This window comes from Pinus tabuliformis, chromosome 4_2 (genome assembly GCF_031772625.1).
Source record: "Pinus tabuliformis cultivar Carrire ecotype Pingquan chromosome 4_2, CPIR1, whole genome shotgun sequence".
Classification (NCBI taxonomy): Eukaryota; Viridiplantae; Streptophyta; class Pinopsida; order Pinales; family Pinaceae; genus Pinus; species Pinus tabuliformis.
The window spans coordinates 312,892,940-312,912,154 of NC_142304.1; positions in this window are offsets into that span (position 1 = coordinate 312,892,940).

Below are 19,215 nucleotides of genomic sequence, written 5' to 3' on the forward strand. Positions count from 1 at the left end.
ACAATGCCCTCATACAAAGAGAGGGGTTGCCTTCTAGGGAAAAAACCCTAAACTAAACATAAGTTATACTGTCAGATCATCCGCCTAATGAACGGCCCAGATTGACTAGAAATTGCTATACTTTTACAAGGCAATTTTATTGATGTTTTTAGCTTCGAGGGCGTTGCCCCCAAAACCCCCCACCAGGGGGGGGGGCTCCTAAAGGTCGCAGTCGCCCCCCCTGGACCCCCCCTGTAGCGAATATTTTACGGGTGGTGTTGCCGCCCCCATTTCGAACTAGGGTCCAATGTGGCGATACCTTTGAATATAAAAGATAATTAAGCTCCACACCCAACAATTAGCGTCGGTCTTGTAGATTGGGAAAAATAGAAGTTTTAGGGGAAATGGTGCAAAAGGGAATTTATCTGCTCATGAAGAGGGACACAATGGGAGTTTATTCATGAAGGAAAAGCATGTGGGGTTCACTGTAGAGGTCCTCCAAGATCAAGGAACAGGGAGTACAATCATAGTGACAAAATTCTGTGTAACTGAGGATCATCAACTATATCGATGTAAATATGGATGAGCACACTAATCAAGAAGAGAAACAACCCACAAAAACCAGTGTTGATGAACTTGTGAGCATCCGTGAGGAGCATGATGAGGCAGCTGCAGAATAAAGTGATGGAGAACCCTCTAGTCCTTAAGTTGAAGATCCTTCAAAGCATATACAAAAACACCACCCAATTGATCAGATCACATATCTTGGAGTTCATACAAGAAAGAAGCTATTATATTCCCTCATGTAGGCACAGGTTGCCCTGCTGTCCATGGGGAACCAAAAGATGTTGTTGAAGCCAGTCAAGATCAACATTGGTTAAAGTAAATGAATGAATAATTGGATCAAATAAAGAAAAATCAGACTTGGGAACTTGTTCCATGGCTTGCTAACAAGAATGTCATTGGCACAAAGTGAGTTTAAAGGAATAAAATAAATGACCGTGGAGAAGTGGTAATAAACAAGGCTAGGTTGGTATGCAAAGGCTAGAAGGCTTGTATTTTGATGAAACTTTTACTTTTGTTGCTAGATTATAAGCAATAAGATTTTTTTATGAATTTGCTTGCTTTAAGAAATTAAAAATCTACCAAATGGATGTCAAATATGATTTTCTCAATGGAGAGCTACAAGAGGAAGTCTACATAGAGTATCTAAAAGGTTTTCAGTTGAAAAAGAATCTAGATTATGTTTACAGACTTAGGAAGGCTTTGTATGGTTTCAAGCAAGCCCCTAAAGCTTGGTATTCCAAGCTAGAAAGCTACCGGCTCAAGTGTGGATTCAAAAGAGGTGCAACTGAAAACAACTTATATGTCAAAGAAAAAAATAGAAAAATCATTGTGGTGGTTGAATATGTTGATGATATCATCTTTGCCAGTGATTCATATTTGTTGAATAATGAATTTGAAGCTGATATGAAGGTCAAGTTTGAAATGTCAATTCTTGGAGAGATTTCCTATTTCCTTGGATTTCATGTTGCGCAGTCACCCAAAGAAATTTTTATCTTTCAAAGCAATTATCTCAAAGAAGTGCTGAAGAAATTTTGCAAGTAAGAATTGTCGTTAGTGAGCACTCCAATAGTGACAGGTTGCAAGCTTAGAAAAATGGATGAATCTTCAGCAGTGGACCAAAATTTATATAGATCCATCATTAGAAACCCCTTGAAGTTAACATCTACAAGACCAAACATCATGCAAGCCATTACTTCTAGTTGGAATATTTCAAACAGCTCCCAGACAAAACTATCTATTAACAACCAATAGGATTCTTAGATATCTCAGAGAAATAAAGGACTATGGATTGTGGTATGGCAGAGGTAAATATTTTTCATTAACTATTTATATCGATGCTAATTGGTCAAGTGATGGAGATGATCGAAAGAGAACAAGTGGTGGTTCTTTCTTTCTTGGAGAATGTCTAGTCTCATGGATGAGCAAGAAACAAGCTTCCATTTCCTTATCTACATTAACCAAATCAGAATATATTGCTGTAGCTTCTTGTTGTACTCAATTAATGTGGATGAAACATACATTGAAAGATGTACAAGTGTTTTATGATAAACCGATTCCCATTATTTGTGATACACAAGTGCAATCAACATGTTAAAGAATCCAGTTTTCACTCTAAGACAAAGCACATTCCAATCAAGTATCACTTCTTGTGAGAGCAAGTTACAAATCAGGTTGTGAAGTTGGAGTATGTTCCTACAAAAGAACAAGTTGCTGTTATTTTCACTAAGCCACTTCCTAGAGAACAATTTGAGTATTTGAGGCAAAGTTTGGGGGTTGTTCCTATTGCCTCCTTACACTAACTCTTCCTTTAAGAGGAAGAAAGGAAGTTGTTATATTTTTAGCATATAAAGGTGAAGCTACCAAGTCCGCAAGATCAACATGATAGAGAAATATTATTGATAGAAGGAGTATGGTGACAGGTGGAGCATGTTAGTGTAGTTGCATTGATGGCAAATGGGAAGAGATTCATAGTGATCAAACAAAAAGGTAAAAGGAGAGATTCATAGTGATAAAAAAGAAGGTTAAAAGGAGAGATCCATAGTAAAAGGAGAGGTGTCAGTGATAACAACATAAAGTAGTAGAAACAACTAGGAGAAGTACATCATAGGGGGAAAAACACTCAAAGGAGATAGTTTGTAGCACTCAAAGGAGACACTTTAATTTGATAGTTTTGCTAAGCATGTTTTTTTTTATATTGGTGTTGCCATCAATTCCAAAGGGGGAGAATGTTGGAAATATGCTATCATTGATGTCAATAGATAATAACAGGTAGTAAAAGTTTCAAAAAGATGTCTCATGGAGCAGGTTCCACGCACAAGAAGAAGGGTCAATATGCATAATGATGCAGAGATTTTGAAGCCATTTTTCAGGTAGCAGATGATCTCAAAGGCAACATTGGACCCAATTAGATAGAAAGTGATCTAAAATAGCTTTCCAATGATATATATAAGTCTGAAAGTGGTTACCTGGCTAAAGAGATAGATCCAGTCAAAGATGGAGTCCCCAAAGTCAAAGATAAGAAATGAAATCTCGGAACCCTAGAACAATGAAAAGCCAAAGTAATAGGCCGAGAAGTCCAAAACCTCAGAAACATAGAATCCTAGAAGCCTAGAACCTTGGAACCCCAAAATCCTGTAACATGGTGGAAATAGAATGGCGCAAAGTAGTAGGCCCGAAAACCCAGAACCCGGAAGGTCATAATCCTATAACGCTTTAGAAAATGAATTCCCAAAATGCTCTAGGCACTAGGGAATCCAGGTTCTAGCTTAGCAGAGTGGAAGCATTAGGTGGGCCATACTTGGAAGGTGAAGAGCCCATAGAAGAGACTAGTGGGATGACGTTAGCCAGGGAAAATGTGGCTCTGATAACAATGGCAAGCACATTGATTGGTGAATTTTTATATCAGAGACAATTTTGATGGGGTCTGAAACATGTTATTTAAAGTGCAAAGGGGTGTCAGAATGGGTGGATTTCTGATACCATTGATCGATAGATAAACGATGAAGGTTCATTCAAACACCCCCCATCAATACCATAAACAATTAGCAAGGGATGGAAGAAACCACAAGTAGGTTTCTCAAAGGAGTGGGACACGTCGACATGGAAAATTGTGAAGCAAAAACCAATCAAGGAAGACTTAGGAAAGCACATGTCACAATAGAGGAGTAAAGGTGGGCCATGCCCAGAAGCTGAGATCCCGTAACTTTTTAAGGATTCAATTTAGATAAGTGTTGGGATCAAGGGGTTCGAGCATTAGGGTTGACATCCATTTCATGCATAGAATGAAGACGAAGGGCGTGAATCCATTAACACAAGAAATAATTCCCAAACATGCCCTAAATAGGTTTAGCACCTAAATAGTCTAGCCAATGGTCATGACACTCGGTCCTATAGCAGGAAAGTCGATAAGCACCAGAGCAAAAGGAGCTAAGGCCAATTCGACGAATTTGGCAGCCTTTTTGTTATAAAAAGAAAAAAAAGGGCTCATGGAGGTGTGTTTGGTAGCGCGACTATTTTCAGTGGCAGTAACATATTGAAGTTAATGAGGTACATGCATATAAGGATGAGGTGGCAATTATTCTAGCAGGATTAATCCTGATAGCGACATGGATGGGTGCACAACTAGTTTAGTGACAGTTTTGGTGGACATACAGTTAAGGGGAAGTTTTGGAAGTTTTGGCCAAGTTTGGAGGATCACTAAAATGAATAAACTTCAGCTATTCTGTTAAACAACTAGAATGATAAAATAAGCAGGAAAAAAGCATTTTGACTCAAATATTGAGCCCCAAAATACAAATAAGGGATTGATAACATGAAGAACAAATTTAGAGGATTGAACTGAACATGACAAAGGAAAAAATAAGAAAACCATGCAGTAAGATAACTCAAGTCCAATGCCAAAAATAACAGCTCATAATTCTTTAAAATAATAATTCGAGTAGTGGAGTGATGAACGAGTAAGGATGAGTGCAACAAATTGTGAAACATTAACAAAGTGTTGCAGAGTGAGAGTTGTTGGTGTAGCATGATGCATGATGGTCGTATGCATCAAGGGTGAAACATAGATTGTTATTGGTGTTATTTTTTTAGTAATGACATATTGTTGAAGGCAGTGGTGGTTTGTATCAGTAATCAAAGATTATTGAAGGTGTTTGCATCAGTAATCAGAGATTGTTAAAGGTGTTTGTATGGTAGTTTTTGTGAGTTGTTGCAGTGAGATGTTTTGTTTTGTTTATGAATTAAGAGGTATAGTGGTTCTAGTTTGAAAATGGATGAAATATGAATCAATAAGGCCCTAAAGTGGTAGATTGTAGATAAGGGGTTGGAGCTCCTTCTAGTGGTTATTGGTAAATGTTTGGGGGCAAGAGAGTCCCTTTCAGCAGAGACTGATAAACGAGTAGGGGGAAGAGTCCCTTCTAGTGAGTACTAGTAAATGAACATGAGCAACAATACCTTTCAGTGGTAGCTGATAAACGAGTAGGGATAGAAGTTCCTTTCAGTAGCAGCTGATAAACCTACAAGTGGTAGCTTGTGGGGCATTTATGTAATCAAGTTGAAACTTGTAATAAAAGGAAGATTGATGTCTTGTGTTTATGTTTCTCATGTTCTTATGATATTATGTTTCTCATGATTGAGTTTTGTTGTTGATCCATGAATTATTGCTAAAGTGATTGAAAAGTATAATTTGGGGAAAAATGTATAATTTGGTCACACTACTAGTTCAACCCCCCTCTCAGTAGTGTCCTTGTTTCTCCTAGTTTCCAACAACATGAAAGGTTCATGACACTCAAGATGAGCTATTATTTTTTGGGTTCTTTATTAGACTTCTTCTATAGTTCTTCTTGATCCCTTAATTTTCCTTCTGATATGAACTTTGAATTGGAACCTTTATCTTCTTTGATTCCAATCTTGTTTTCTAAAGCCATGATAAGGAGGTTCATATTACGATTGATATCTACCACTTTCTCTTCCATCCTTGCAAATCATTCCTCTGTTAGATATTGAGGTTTATTAAAACTAGATTGATTGGCTATGGTTAGGGTTTTATGACTTTATACTTAAAAAAATTAATCCCCTATAAATATGAGCAATATACTCAAAAAGACTTTCTCTGATACCAATATGATAGTGTGTCACAATAGATTTAATAAAAATATATTGAAATTCGAAATCTATACTATGAGGGTTAATTTTCCTTAGATTTTTTGGATTTTATTAAATTATTGTTTTATTCTTATGCATGCAATATATAAAATGTGGAAAACAAATAAAATATTAAAAAATCACTTGCAAACCACAATAACACTAGGATATGACTTGGAAAACCCATTTGGGAGAAAACCTAACTAGAAGGTGAGGTTGCTTTGGTCTATGTTTCTCCAGATGAAAATGGTGTAAATACAAAGGACTAAGACATATGGCCTATGTAATGATATAGAACACAAACCCTTTCTATAATTCCCTCTTTATATCGACTCTCAACTACTCTACTCAACTATGGAACAAAATACACTAGAATAGAATTGAACCCATTTTCTTCATTGTGGCCTGGTTATAGCACAACTCAATAGTCAAATAGGGGTTAAATTTGAACCATTTAACCCTCAACATCAGTTAAAAATATAAAATTCTAGATTCTTATTCGTAGTTCCCACATGGATAGCCCATTTCACATGAATAATGGGGACTGATGTGACATCCTGTTGAATTATGGTGGTTAATCATGATATGTCAACTTCTAAGAGGCATAACTTTTGTGTTTAAACTCCAATTGATGTGATTATTAAACCATTGGAAATGTATTAGAGTGTATAATAGCAGGGGTGTGATGCTTAAGTGGTAAAATTTTACCACCAAAAAAACATCATTTAAAGCCTCAAATTGGCCTTGAAATGTTTTTGACCTAATTCTCCAAATTGGTCATGCTGCTAAAATTTCTCCCATAAGTTGTTTTCTCTTATTTTTCCACCCTAAAAGAATTGATATGGATGGAAAAAAAAATATGAATCAGTGATAATGACTCTATTAAGATTATAACAATTTATGAAGAATAAATTCCTCTCTTAGCAAATGGATCCAGGGTCAATATCTACAAAAAAACTTTTAACAAAGCATGAATTTACAAAGACAAATAGAAAATAGGATTTGGATGCAATTGAGAGAATAAATGTTGTCAATCCACCCAATTCTTGAGGAAAAAATGGAAAATAATAATGAATACCAAAGTGAAAACATCGTTGGTGCATAGGACAAACTTGTAATTGAAAACATATTTTGAGGTATAGCTTTAAGATTGAAAATAAATCTCGCTTCCTAGAAAAAATTCATAGGTAAGGTATAGAATACCAATGGTGAAACCTAGAGATGGTACCATTATCATGTAAAAAAAAGAGAGAAAAAATGGGGAAAAATTTAAATAATATATTTATTTTATTAGTCGTGAATGCAATTACATTGAAAAGACCTACAAGTAATTAGTACAACTCATCTTAGTACCATGATCAAATATCAAATCAAATCTCCAAAAAAATGAATGACTCCATGACTATCAACGTGATAATAGATCTTACATGGAAACAAACCAATCCATTTTAATTTCACATGATTGCCACAAATATTCATAATCACCATGCCATAGCATGAGTCCTCATTATCATGCCATATTGCTTATACTCCCTATTAATTTTCATCCACGTTTCATCAATCCTTAGCCACTTAAAAAAATATTCCATCAACTAAGTGATTACCTACAAGAATACCTGCAAAATTCCTGTGTTTCTACAACAAACCAATAGGAATGACAAAAAGCCACAAATTGTGAAAATATACATGGGTATGCCTCAAACTTTTGAATAAAACATATCTAAGATGTCACCCACACATAAAAAAAAATCAATTACTTGCACGTCTATAGGATGCCCTATATTCCTACAGTATTCCACACAAACAATAATATAACAGATCATGAAGCCAAGGCTTAATTGATACGCAATAGTACACAACTTCAACATAATACATTCCATTTGACATCCACATGTATAATTATTTTTCAATGCATCTCTTTTTTACTCATATTTTCATGCAATACTAATAATTTTCAAGAACACAAAACAACACCAAAAAAACTCCAATTGAAATGGAAATTAACTCCTACATGTGAGGGGCTAAAGACATGATGTGATGCTAGTCCTTGTAATACGCAATGAGACCGTAGTCATATGTAAAAGTGGCATGAGACCCTAGAGATAGCAATCATATAAAGAATAGTATGACATCACTAATTGATGATGACAAAGGAAAGATAAGTATAGGTTAAGTGAAATGTTTATTAAAAAAAGTGTGATGTTAGCTAAGGATGTGACATTTCTAGAAGACATTATTGAAAGTTGTGTGCTAAGCCAAATTTGAATTCCCATTGCACTTCATTTCACCAGATCTTGCATGAAAACACATTCTTTCTGATTGAATTTATCCAACTACTATTATAGAAACATGATTCCCCTATAGACTATAAGATCACAAGCTTCCTACAAGAAACTATAGATAGCACCACTTGGAGCTTAGTAGAGGAATATTAGAATGCCAGGGGGATAAGTTGGTCTCATTTTTTCTTCTTCTTAGGCTACATACTCCAAATCCTTGCTGGATATTTCTGTTAGCAATTGTTGCATGAAATTATTCACCAGTTATTCAATGTGAAAACTTATGTCTAAAAATCCTTGTTATAGTTATTTTCACATGGAACAATAGCCATTGTTGGGTTGAATTTCCTAAGATTAATTGAAATCAAAGTTAAACTATAAGAAACCCATTTTCAGTTTTGAAATTCCTGAAGAGGAGAGAACCTATAGACTCGATTAGGATTTATCAAACTCCTAAGGTGGTAGATATTTTCCAAAGGAGCAATTGGTTGGAATATTTTGAGAAACTAAGGGGCCATGTTGATGACATTGCCCTTGGATTTGATTCAAATTTCCAAAACTACAAAAGATAGGAGTATGCAACTGTAGTAAGGGGCTTAGATGAATTTTTCAATGAAGAAATAATCAACATGATCATTAGGATCCCAAAAGGATTAACATGGGATAGAGAAGAGAGGCAAGGAACCGCACTTGCCAATTTTTTTTCTTTTTTTGAATCATGAATAATTTATAGAGGAAAAGAATGGGTTTAAAAGGAAAATCCTAATATCACCTTCGAATGAGGTAGCATATCACATAATTAAGTATAGCTCTTATGATGGTAGACTTAGTGTGGTGTATGCATACCAGTTTATATTATTGCATCAAATCAGACATTTTTTCCATCTCTAGCAATCACAAACTTTAAGTATACCCTATTTTATGTTAAAATCATTGAATGAGATGAATAATAAGGTAAAGGGAAGAAAGAAAGAAGATTTGGCTTATCATGAATTTATTAAATTAACTTTTTTTTATGCTCTAGCCAACCTAGAACATGAATAAACATGATTTCTCGGAGATAGAAAAAGCCTTAAAGTAGCCATATATTATAGTCATGAACAAGAGAGAAGAGAAAACAACCACCAAACCTATATCCTCTATAAAGAATAAAAATATTAAATTGGAAGTGATAGTCATAAAAATTGCAACAACCCTAGTTAAAATGGGAACACCCCCTAAACTCAAGAAAATGTCACTAGTGATTAAATTTTCACCTCAAGTCCTTAGAAGGAACATACCTAGAAATAAATTAGCTTTCGAGAAGAGGGATACTTTTCTTGTTGTGGTCCATGTGGAAGAAACAACAAGCGCTAATGAATAGCCAAGTCTTGAGAATCACATTGTCGAACCAATAAACTTACCTAAGAATGAAGGGTTTCCCAAGAAAGAGGCACAAGGGGTGCAACAAGAATCTGTGAGGACTATTGGGCAATCAAATATAGGAAGGATGATGCTAGCACATTTCTTATCCCATGCCATGTTATAAATTTAAAAGGCCAAGATAAATGCACATAAATGGAAGGAGGCAAGGAGTAGGGAGGTGATAATACTGTAAAATAAAATTGACCAACTAAGGGAGGATATGATGGGTTTTAGAATTTAGGAGGAAAATAATAGGGAACAATTGGAAAAAGAGAACTAATAATTCAAACAAAAACTATATTAAATAAAAGGGATAATAACATCCAAGGATAATCATATCATAGGCATGAATGCTTCTCTAAGAGTCATGGCACATTTATCCTTAGACTTGGCTAGCTTTAGGCAACTAAATGAGACCTATGCACTTTTTATAAGGGACAAATGGTATACATATTAGATTTTTAATTTACCTCAGTAAGTGGAATTCCATATCCAAACCCTTAGAGATCTTATCATATCTTGTTAGGGCATCAACATGGAGGAAAAATCTAGGTTATGTGAGTTTTACGTCCACAACCTTATGTTATCACAAACAACCTCTTGGGATCCCAATCCTTATGTGAGGGATGTACAACTCATGGCCTTGGAATCTTACCTTAGGAATGAGGAAATGAGGGGAGAAGAGGTCAAGAAACAATCTTAAGAATATTTTTTTACCTCTTTATGGATTAGGAAAGATGATACTAATCCTAGAGTAATCATAATATTTCATGATATTTTTTCAAAGGACCAATAGGTAGCTATAATGTGAAAATTAAGATAGGAGGATGCCATTTTTAACTTTGAATACATGATTCATTTTTGGGGGGATGAATCGACACAACCTTGCCAAAGAAGGTGGCAAGGTATACCCCATAGGCTTCAATTCAAGGAAATCAATTCACCCATCATCTTACACAAGGTTATCTCTAGGACACTTGTTTATAAGAGACTACTAAAAAAGTTTTACACAAATTGGATTGGGTCAATATTTAACCCACAATCCCACTTGTACCTTAAAGGGAAATCATCCAAGATTGAGAAGATAAATAATGTAGAAAGATACAAGACTGTTTCTTTTTTACAATAGGGGGAACTAACAAATATGTTTCATAGGATGTAAGGAAAGTATTCAAGGATTAACAATATAAGATTCAGGAGTAGTAAAAGAAGATATTGGTTGCACAAGAATGTGCAACACTTCAAGCTTGGGGGTGATGATGTGCCCAAATAATTTACATCCTCTAGGCCCATATTTATTGATATTTTATTAACTATACATCTTTTTAACCTTGAAATTAACAAATATTTTGATAGATTCATGATTATTATGTGTAAAGTAGATTTATTTGAAATATTAGTCTACCTTTTGGATATTTTGACCTTTTTGTGTAGCTCAATTGAATTTTTGTAACACCCTCCTCCCACATTTACCCTACTTAACTGGTCCACTAGGTTAAAAATGTGACGAGAGGCTACTATGATCTTATTCAACCTCCCATGTATAGTTAAGGAAGTGGAACAAACACAACACAACCAATCCGACCTTCTGCACATGTCACAGATTATACAGGAGCTAACCAACCCTTCTAGGTGATACAACCCCTAAGACAACTTGACACTTAACTTCCCTAAAGACTCAGTCTCTCCCATAACATGGGCATGCATTCCATTGGGGCCCTCCAGTCTCTCTCATAGCAAGGGCATGCAAGCGACTGGGGTCTTTTTCAGCTAGTTCAGAGCTAACGACCCTAGATTCTGTGCCACTTTTTCAGGGCCAGGTCTCAGGCCACTGCCCATAACTTCACAAAACTTCTAGAAATGAAAATTAACATCGAAATATACAAATGAAAATACTTAATAAAGGACTTGACTAGACCCCTACTAGCCATGACAGGAATTTCGTCAAACATATCACAAATATGCATTCTACATGTCATAACAACAGATCTGAGCATAGGGGTCTCATACTTATATGAGAATCACTAATAGGCATTGATGGCTTATCACATTAATTGAATTATTGTCTATTAGGTCATATATTTATTATTCATTCATTTAAAAATTAAAACATGATGAGATGCATACATCATCATTGCCATAAAACATGCTCATAACCAACATATAACCAACAGAAATAACATGGTTATTTAAGCCATAAATACCACATATAAACAAGTATATTTACCCACAAAATATAAGAGGAAATAATCTTTTATTAACATATCCAAAATGCAACTAGGTCTGGGACTTCCACGAACCAATCGACCATTGACTAGGCATAAGCGAATCTCTCTTTCAACCAGTGACCCTAGTGCCGTATTCCAAGCATGAATGTGGGATTTCATGGAACACATCCAACAAAACCAAATCAGGGCTTCTAGAGGCCAAAAAACCTCAACCCTCAACCATTGATTCCACCTCATGGTCAAACATCACTAACCAGCACCAGATCAGTCTCTACCCAAGCTGTCTAGGACTCCAAAGTGTTTGTTCCAACCAAGGCTTCGAGGACTAGTAACTCAACCCACATTTTCCATCGGGCTTCCAAAGAATTTATCCAACCAGGGCTTCCATGACTAGTAACTCAATGCACCAAGGGCTTCCAGAGCTGTTTTCCAACCAAGGCTTCCCGGACTAGTAACTCAACCCAATTTGTTACAGGGCTTCCAGTGCGTTTGTCCAACCAAGGCTTTTAAGGACTAGTAACTCAACCCACAACCAAAGGAACATGAGAACCAACCAGAAAACAAAAGGAAATAAACCCAAAACACCATAGCTATCCATGAAATGGCAAGGTTAAGCAATCCATTGTTAATCCGAGCATTCCTCCATGCCAATGACAAATCATAACCAAGAAACCGCATGCATATGCCATGCGTTCCAAAACTAGTAAGGAAATCATACATTCAACTTAGTACCTGCAAGAAAATCCTATTGTAGCTGCTAATCTCAATGTTCTCTTGCGATTTCGTCCTCTTTATTTGCCTTCTTTCTCTATAAATCCAAGTATGCCACACTCCTCCAAGAGTGCTCCAAGAAAACTCTAAGTGTCCAAGAGTATGAGAGAGAGAAAGTGAGAAAAGAGAGAGAGAGAGCTACAAAACTGACCTGACAAAAGATACAAACTAATTCTCAAAATCCTTTTTATTAATGAGGCCTCTATTTTCTTCAATTTTCCATTATTTTCCTCCTCGCGTGCAATATGTGACCTTTCACCTCCCTTTTCTCCTAATTTCCATTATTTTCATAAATAAAATGCCAATTAATGCCTCGTTCCTTTCCAAAGCATTTTCCCTTGCCTTTTCCAATTTCCTTAGTCACTAATTAATCACAAGTGATCCCCATTATTATGTTTTTTCCCAACATTCAACTTGGAATACATGTCACATGGCCATGGTGATTATTTTTCCTTTATTAAATTCATTACATAGAATTTTCAGCAGGGATTTCACAGAACCCTCCCCCTTGGGGAACATTGTCCTTGGTGTTCAATGACACCTACAATCATCAAGAATACTGAAAATAAAAACATACTGCCCATGGAACTTTATAACTTAGCTCGTTGCATTATTTACAATGATCATCCTGCTGAAAAACGAACCAAAATGACAACATAACAACATGACAACCATAATGACATGACACCCATACCGCTTATTGGAGCTTTATAACATAGCTCATGGTGGTATTTACATCCATATACATATATACATATACCAAAACATCATACCAAAGCATATACCAAAAACATTCGCTTAAGTAACGAATAGAGAAAGATACATAGCCTGCATCTACTTCGCCATCTCCCATGTAGCTTCATCAGGCCCAAAGTGCTTCCATTGCACTTTAACCTACTCAATTTATTGATTCCAGAGCATGAGCATCTTTCTCTGCAAAATGCACTGAGGTTCCGGCTAGAATTCTCATTCTCGATACACATGCAATACAGACCAGTCAATCACATGATCAACATATTTAACATACTTCTTAAAAAATGACACATGGAAAACATCATGGACTTTCACTGTCAGAGTCAGTGAAAGATGATAGGCTACTAGTCCAATCCTCTCAATAATACTAAAAGGTAAAAAAAATTGAGGTGCCAACTTGACACATGATCCAATCCTCAAGGAGATCTTCTTGGGATTGATGTGCAGGTGCACCTGTTCCCCAACCTGAAACTCCTTAAACAACCCATTCTGATCTGCATAACTCTTCTATCTATCTTGTGCTGCCTTTAGATTCTTCTTGATTACCTGCATTTCCTACTCCATTTCTAACAACATGTTTGGTCCAATCAACACCTTGTTCACTAGATCACTCCAACTAATGGGAGTGTTACAACTTCACCCATACAATGCCTCAAATGGAATCACCCTCAAAGATTCCTGATACCCATTGTTTTAAGTGAACTCAACCAGTGGAAGATACTCTTACCACTTTTTCTATTGATGCATGACATACAACCTCAACATGTCCTCCAATATCCTATTGACCCTCTTTGTAGGTTTTAACCCTGTACAGAAATTACCTGCATACGAATTCTTAAACAAAGAAAATAAACAATGCGAGAGCATAACCCATAAAACACATATGCATAGAGATTTTTCCCTGGATCCCAAAACCGGGACTACCAGCTTGATTTTTCATTATGTTCCTTTCAATGTTACAATACATATTTATACATGCCGAAGCATCCAATACCATGGACCGAAAACCATCACATCCAATACCATGGACTGAAAACCATCGCGTCCGAAAAACATGTGCAAAAATCATGCACAAAACCATAGGTGGGTCCACCCAACCTAACATATGGTCCAAAACCAAAATTTTCCGGGGCGCTGTCCCGAACCCCATAAAGTGGGGTTACGGGTGCCCTTCAAACCCCCTATTAACTACGTGGAAAGAATATAACACAACCCAAAAATCTCCCACTTGTTGTTTTCTTTCCACAGGGGGCCACATGAGAGCTTAGTCATTTTTTCAGCCCTGAGATTCCCATTGCTTCTCTACACCAAGAGAACTTCTCAGAGCTCACAGATTTTGTCAATGCATCTGCAGTATTCTTCAAAGTGTCCACCTTTACCAGCAACACCTTTCTGTCTTCTATCATATCCCTCACAAAGTGATACTGAACATCAATGTGCTTTGTCTTTGAATGATAAGCAGGGTTCTTTGCTAAGAAAATTGCACTTTGGCTGTCACAGTCTATTCTTATAGCTCCCTGTACTAACCCCATACTTTAACACAATCTCTGCAACCAAACTGCTTCCTTGCTTGCATGAGTGGCTGCCATGTATTCTGCCTCTGTAGTTGATAATGCCACTACAGATTGTTTCTTACTCATCCAACTGACTGCACCTCCAAATAGGTTAAACACATACCCACTTGTAGATCTTCTCTGATCCAGATCTCCAGCCCAGTCTGCATCAACAAAGCCATGAATATCCAACACTCTGTCCAATCCTGGTCTTCCTTGGTAGCACAAACCATAATCACTAGTGCCACGCAAATACCTGAAAACCCGCTTCACTGTTGTCCAGTGCTCCTTCCCAGGTTTTGACATAAACCTGCTCAATACTCCCACTGCATGTGCAATGTCTGGTCTAGTACAGACCATTGCATACATCAGTCTACCAACTGCACTTGCATATGGAACACGGGACATGTCCTCTTCCTCTTCTTGTGTCTTGGGACACTGTTCAGCAGATAACCTCACACCTACAGGAATAGGAACCTTCACCGGTTTACTATCCTGCATATTGAACCTCTGGAGTATTGTCTCGACATACTTCCTCTGGTTTAACCAGAGCTTCCTCTTTGACTGATCTCTTTTAATTTCCATGCCCAAAATATAGTTTGCAGCACCAAGATCTTTCATGTCGAATTTGGAGGACAATTGGGTCTTCAAATCCTGGATAATTTCTTTGTCATTTCCAACCAGCAACATATCATCCACATACAAGACCAGATAAATAATACGGTCACCAATTAATTTAAAATACACACAATGATCTGCTTTGCTTCTGGTGAAGCCAAGTCCCCGTATAAATGTATCAAATTTCTGATACCACATCCTTGGTGACTGTTTTAACCCATACAGAGACTTCTTTAACTTTCATACCAGTTCTTTCTTACCCTTCACCGCAAAGCCTTCAGGTTGCTTCATGTAGATTTCCTCTTCCAAATCCCTGTGAAGAAATGTTTTCTTCACATCCATCTGTTCTACCTCAAAATCAAAAGTAGCAGCAACAGATAAAAGTAATCTAATAGAAGTTACCTTGGCAACAGGAGAAAAAATATTACCAAAATAAATTCTCGGCACCTGGGAATAACCTTTTGCTACCAACCGAGCTTTGTATTTCTCCACCTTTCCTTCTGCATTTGTCTTCTTCTTGAACACCCATTTGCTGCCAATGGGTTTCCTTCCAACCGACAACTCCACCAGATCCCAAGCCTCATTTTTGTGCAAAGATGCCATTTCATCGACCATGGCCTCTTTCCAGAGTTTTCCATCCTCTGAATCCACTGCTTCCTTCACAGTTCTGGGATCATTATCAGTAACAGACAAAGCAAAATTTGAACTGAAAGCAGATGGACTATACCTTTCTGGCTGCCTTCTTTCTCGAACTGATCTTCTCACAGCCGGAGTTTGTGGCTCTTCATCTTCTGATTCCTCCTCTGCTGCAGAGTCTGATTCTTCCTCCTTTGGCTCAAACTCTATCTTCTCAGGTTCCTTTGGTTGGACTTCATGTTGAATAACATCTTTTACCTCTCTGAACAACACATCTCGACTGTACACAACCTTCCGTGTGACTGGGTTCCAAAGCTTATAACCCTTTAAACCATCCTTATACCCAATAAAGATGCACTTTTCAGATTTACTATCCAACTTGGTTCGTTTCTCCTTTGGAACATGTACATATGCATCACATCCAAATACCCTTAGATGTGAAAGAGAGGGTTTCTTACCAGTCCATACTTCTTGTGGAGTCTTATCCTCCAACGCTGATGAAGGTGATCTGTTGATCAGGTAACATGCAATATCCACCACCTCTACCCAGAATTCCTGTCCTAACCCGGCACCACTGAGCATGCTTCTTGCCCTTTCCATCAACGTCTTGTTCATTCTTTCTGCGACTCCATTTTGCTGAGGTGTATATGGAGTAGTCTTCTGCCATGCTATACCACACTTCTTACAAAATTCTTCAAATTCCTTGCTGCAAAATTCTCCACCATTATCTGTCCTCAGCACCTTTATCTTCTTCTCTGTCTAATTTTCCACCAGAGCCTTAAATTCTTTAAACCTGTCAAAGACTTCAGATTTCTTCTTAAGAAAATATATCCATGTATTCCTTGAGAAGTCATCTATGAATGATACATAGTACACAGACTTACCCAGTGATGGAACCTTCACAGGCCCAAACACATCACTATGCACAAGCTCTAATATCTGTTTCGTCCTCTTACCACTAGAGGGGAAACTCACCCGATTCTTCTTCCCATATACACAATTTTCACAGAAATCAAAATCCAAAGAGCTATTATTCATACCTTCTACCATACCTTTACCATGAAGTATTCGAAGGCCCTTCTCTCCAATATGTCCAAGCCTTTGATGCCACAACATGGTCTTCTCTCCAAAGACCACTAGATTCTCTACTCCATTTTCAGGAACCATAGAACTATTGCACCCATCAACAACAGTGCTACCTTGCAGCTTGTACAGAGTTCCAATCCGAATTCCCCGCATTAATATCAGTGCTCCTCGAACCATCTTGCAGGTATCTTTCTCGAACACCGTCTTTACACCTACATCATCCAACTTGCTTACAGAAATCAGATTTCTGGCCAATGCAGGAATATGTAGAACACCCGGAAGTGTTCTAACCCTTCCACCTTGCAACTTCAACTTTACTTTTCCCCGACCAATGATTCTAGCCTTCCTATCATCTCCTAAGAAGACATCACCACCATCATATTTCTCATACTCGCAGAACCACTCTCTATGGGGAGTGAAGTGAAAGGATGCACCTGAGTCAATCAACCATGCCTCATGATCTACATGTGTACTTGAAGAAGCCAAGTACACATCCCCACCTTCATCTGAGGTGGTTTTCGCCTCTGCAGAAGGAGCATCATCAGATCCCTTTCCTTTATCAGGAGCTTTAGATTTACAATCCCTTCTGAAGTGCCCTTCCTTTCTGCATTTCTAGCACACCACCTTTGTAGGTTTTCCTGGAGATTTAGATCTCCCTCTAGATTTAGATCTCCCACTCGATGACTTATTTTTGTTTCTGTTCTGGGACCGTCCTCGTACAGACAAGGCATCACCATTTTGGTTGTTCATGTTTTTCCGTCTCATCTCCTCCGTCAGCAAGGCTGAGAATATTTCATCAAACTGCAAAGCAGTTGCATTGCTACCTATTGCAATAACCATACTATCCCATGAATCTGGTAGAGAACACAACAGACTGATGCACTTATCTTCATATGAAATTTTAATATCAACATATAATAACTGACTTACCACAGTATTAAACGCATTCAAATGCTCTCTCACCGAGTCTCCATCTTTCATCCTCAGGTTATACAGATTTTTCCGCAGGAACAGTTTATTCACCAGAGACTTAGATTAGTATAAAGTCCCTAACTTGACCCACAAAGCCTTTGCTGTAGCTTCCCCTGATACATTCAGCAATACTGAATCCGAGACACACAATCGTATTGTTCTCTTTGCCTTCCGATCCAACTTCTTCCATTCTTCATCGGTCACTCTCGATGGTTTAGTACCCGGATCTACCGCGATCCACTGATCTTTATCCACCAACAGATCCTCCATCTTGAGTTTCCACAACTCAAAATTCTGACCATTGAACTTCTCAATCTCTATCTTTCCACTGCTCGCCATCTTCTTTCACCACCAGAATCGACCTCGCAGATCTCCCACTGAACAGGGTCTACCACAGGCCTGAGCGAAACCCCTCAGCAACAAAGGCGTCCCCTTGAAGCCAAAACAGCTCCGATACCAAATGTAGGTTTTAACCCTGTACAGAAATTACCTGCATACGAATTCTTAAACAAAGAAAATAAACAATGCGAGAGCATAACCCATAAAACACATATGCACAGAGATTTTTCCCTGGATCCCAAAACCAGGACTACCAGCTTGATTTTTCATTATGTTCCTTTCAATGTTACAATACATATTTATACATGCCGAAGCATCCAATACCATGGACCGAAAACCATCGCGTCCAAAAAACATGTGCGAAAATCATGCACAAAACCATAGGTGGGTCCGCCCAACCTAACATATGGTCCAAAACCAATTTTTTTTGGGGTGCTACCCCGAACCCCATAAAGTGGGGTTACGGGTGCCCTTCAAACCCCCTATTAACTATGTGGAAAGAATATAACACAACCCAACACTCTTTGTTTGCCCATTTGTCTGTGGATGATAAGTTGTGCTAAAGGACAAATCTATACCCAAATTTACAAATAACTCTTTCCATAACCTAGAAGTGAACTTGCCATCCCTATATGATACAATATTCTTTGGTACAACATGCAACCTCACTATATATCTGATGAATACCTATGCTACATCATTAGTTGAATATGTAGATTTCACTGGAAGTGCGCTACCTTAGTCAACCTGTCCACCACAAACATGATGTAATCATGCTCTCTAGATGTCCTCGACAAACTTGTAATGAAGTCCATGGAAATTACCTCAAAATTCCACTCTAGAATCAGAATAGGTTGAATTAATCCACCTATATCCTTACACTATGCT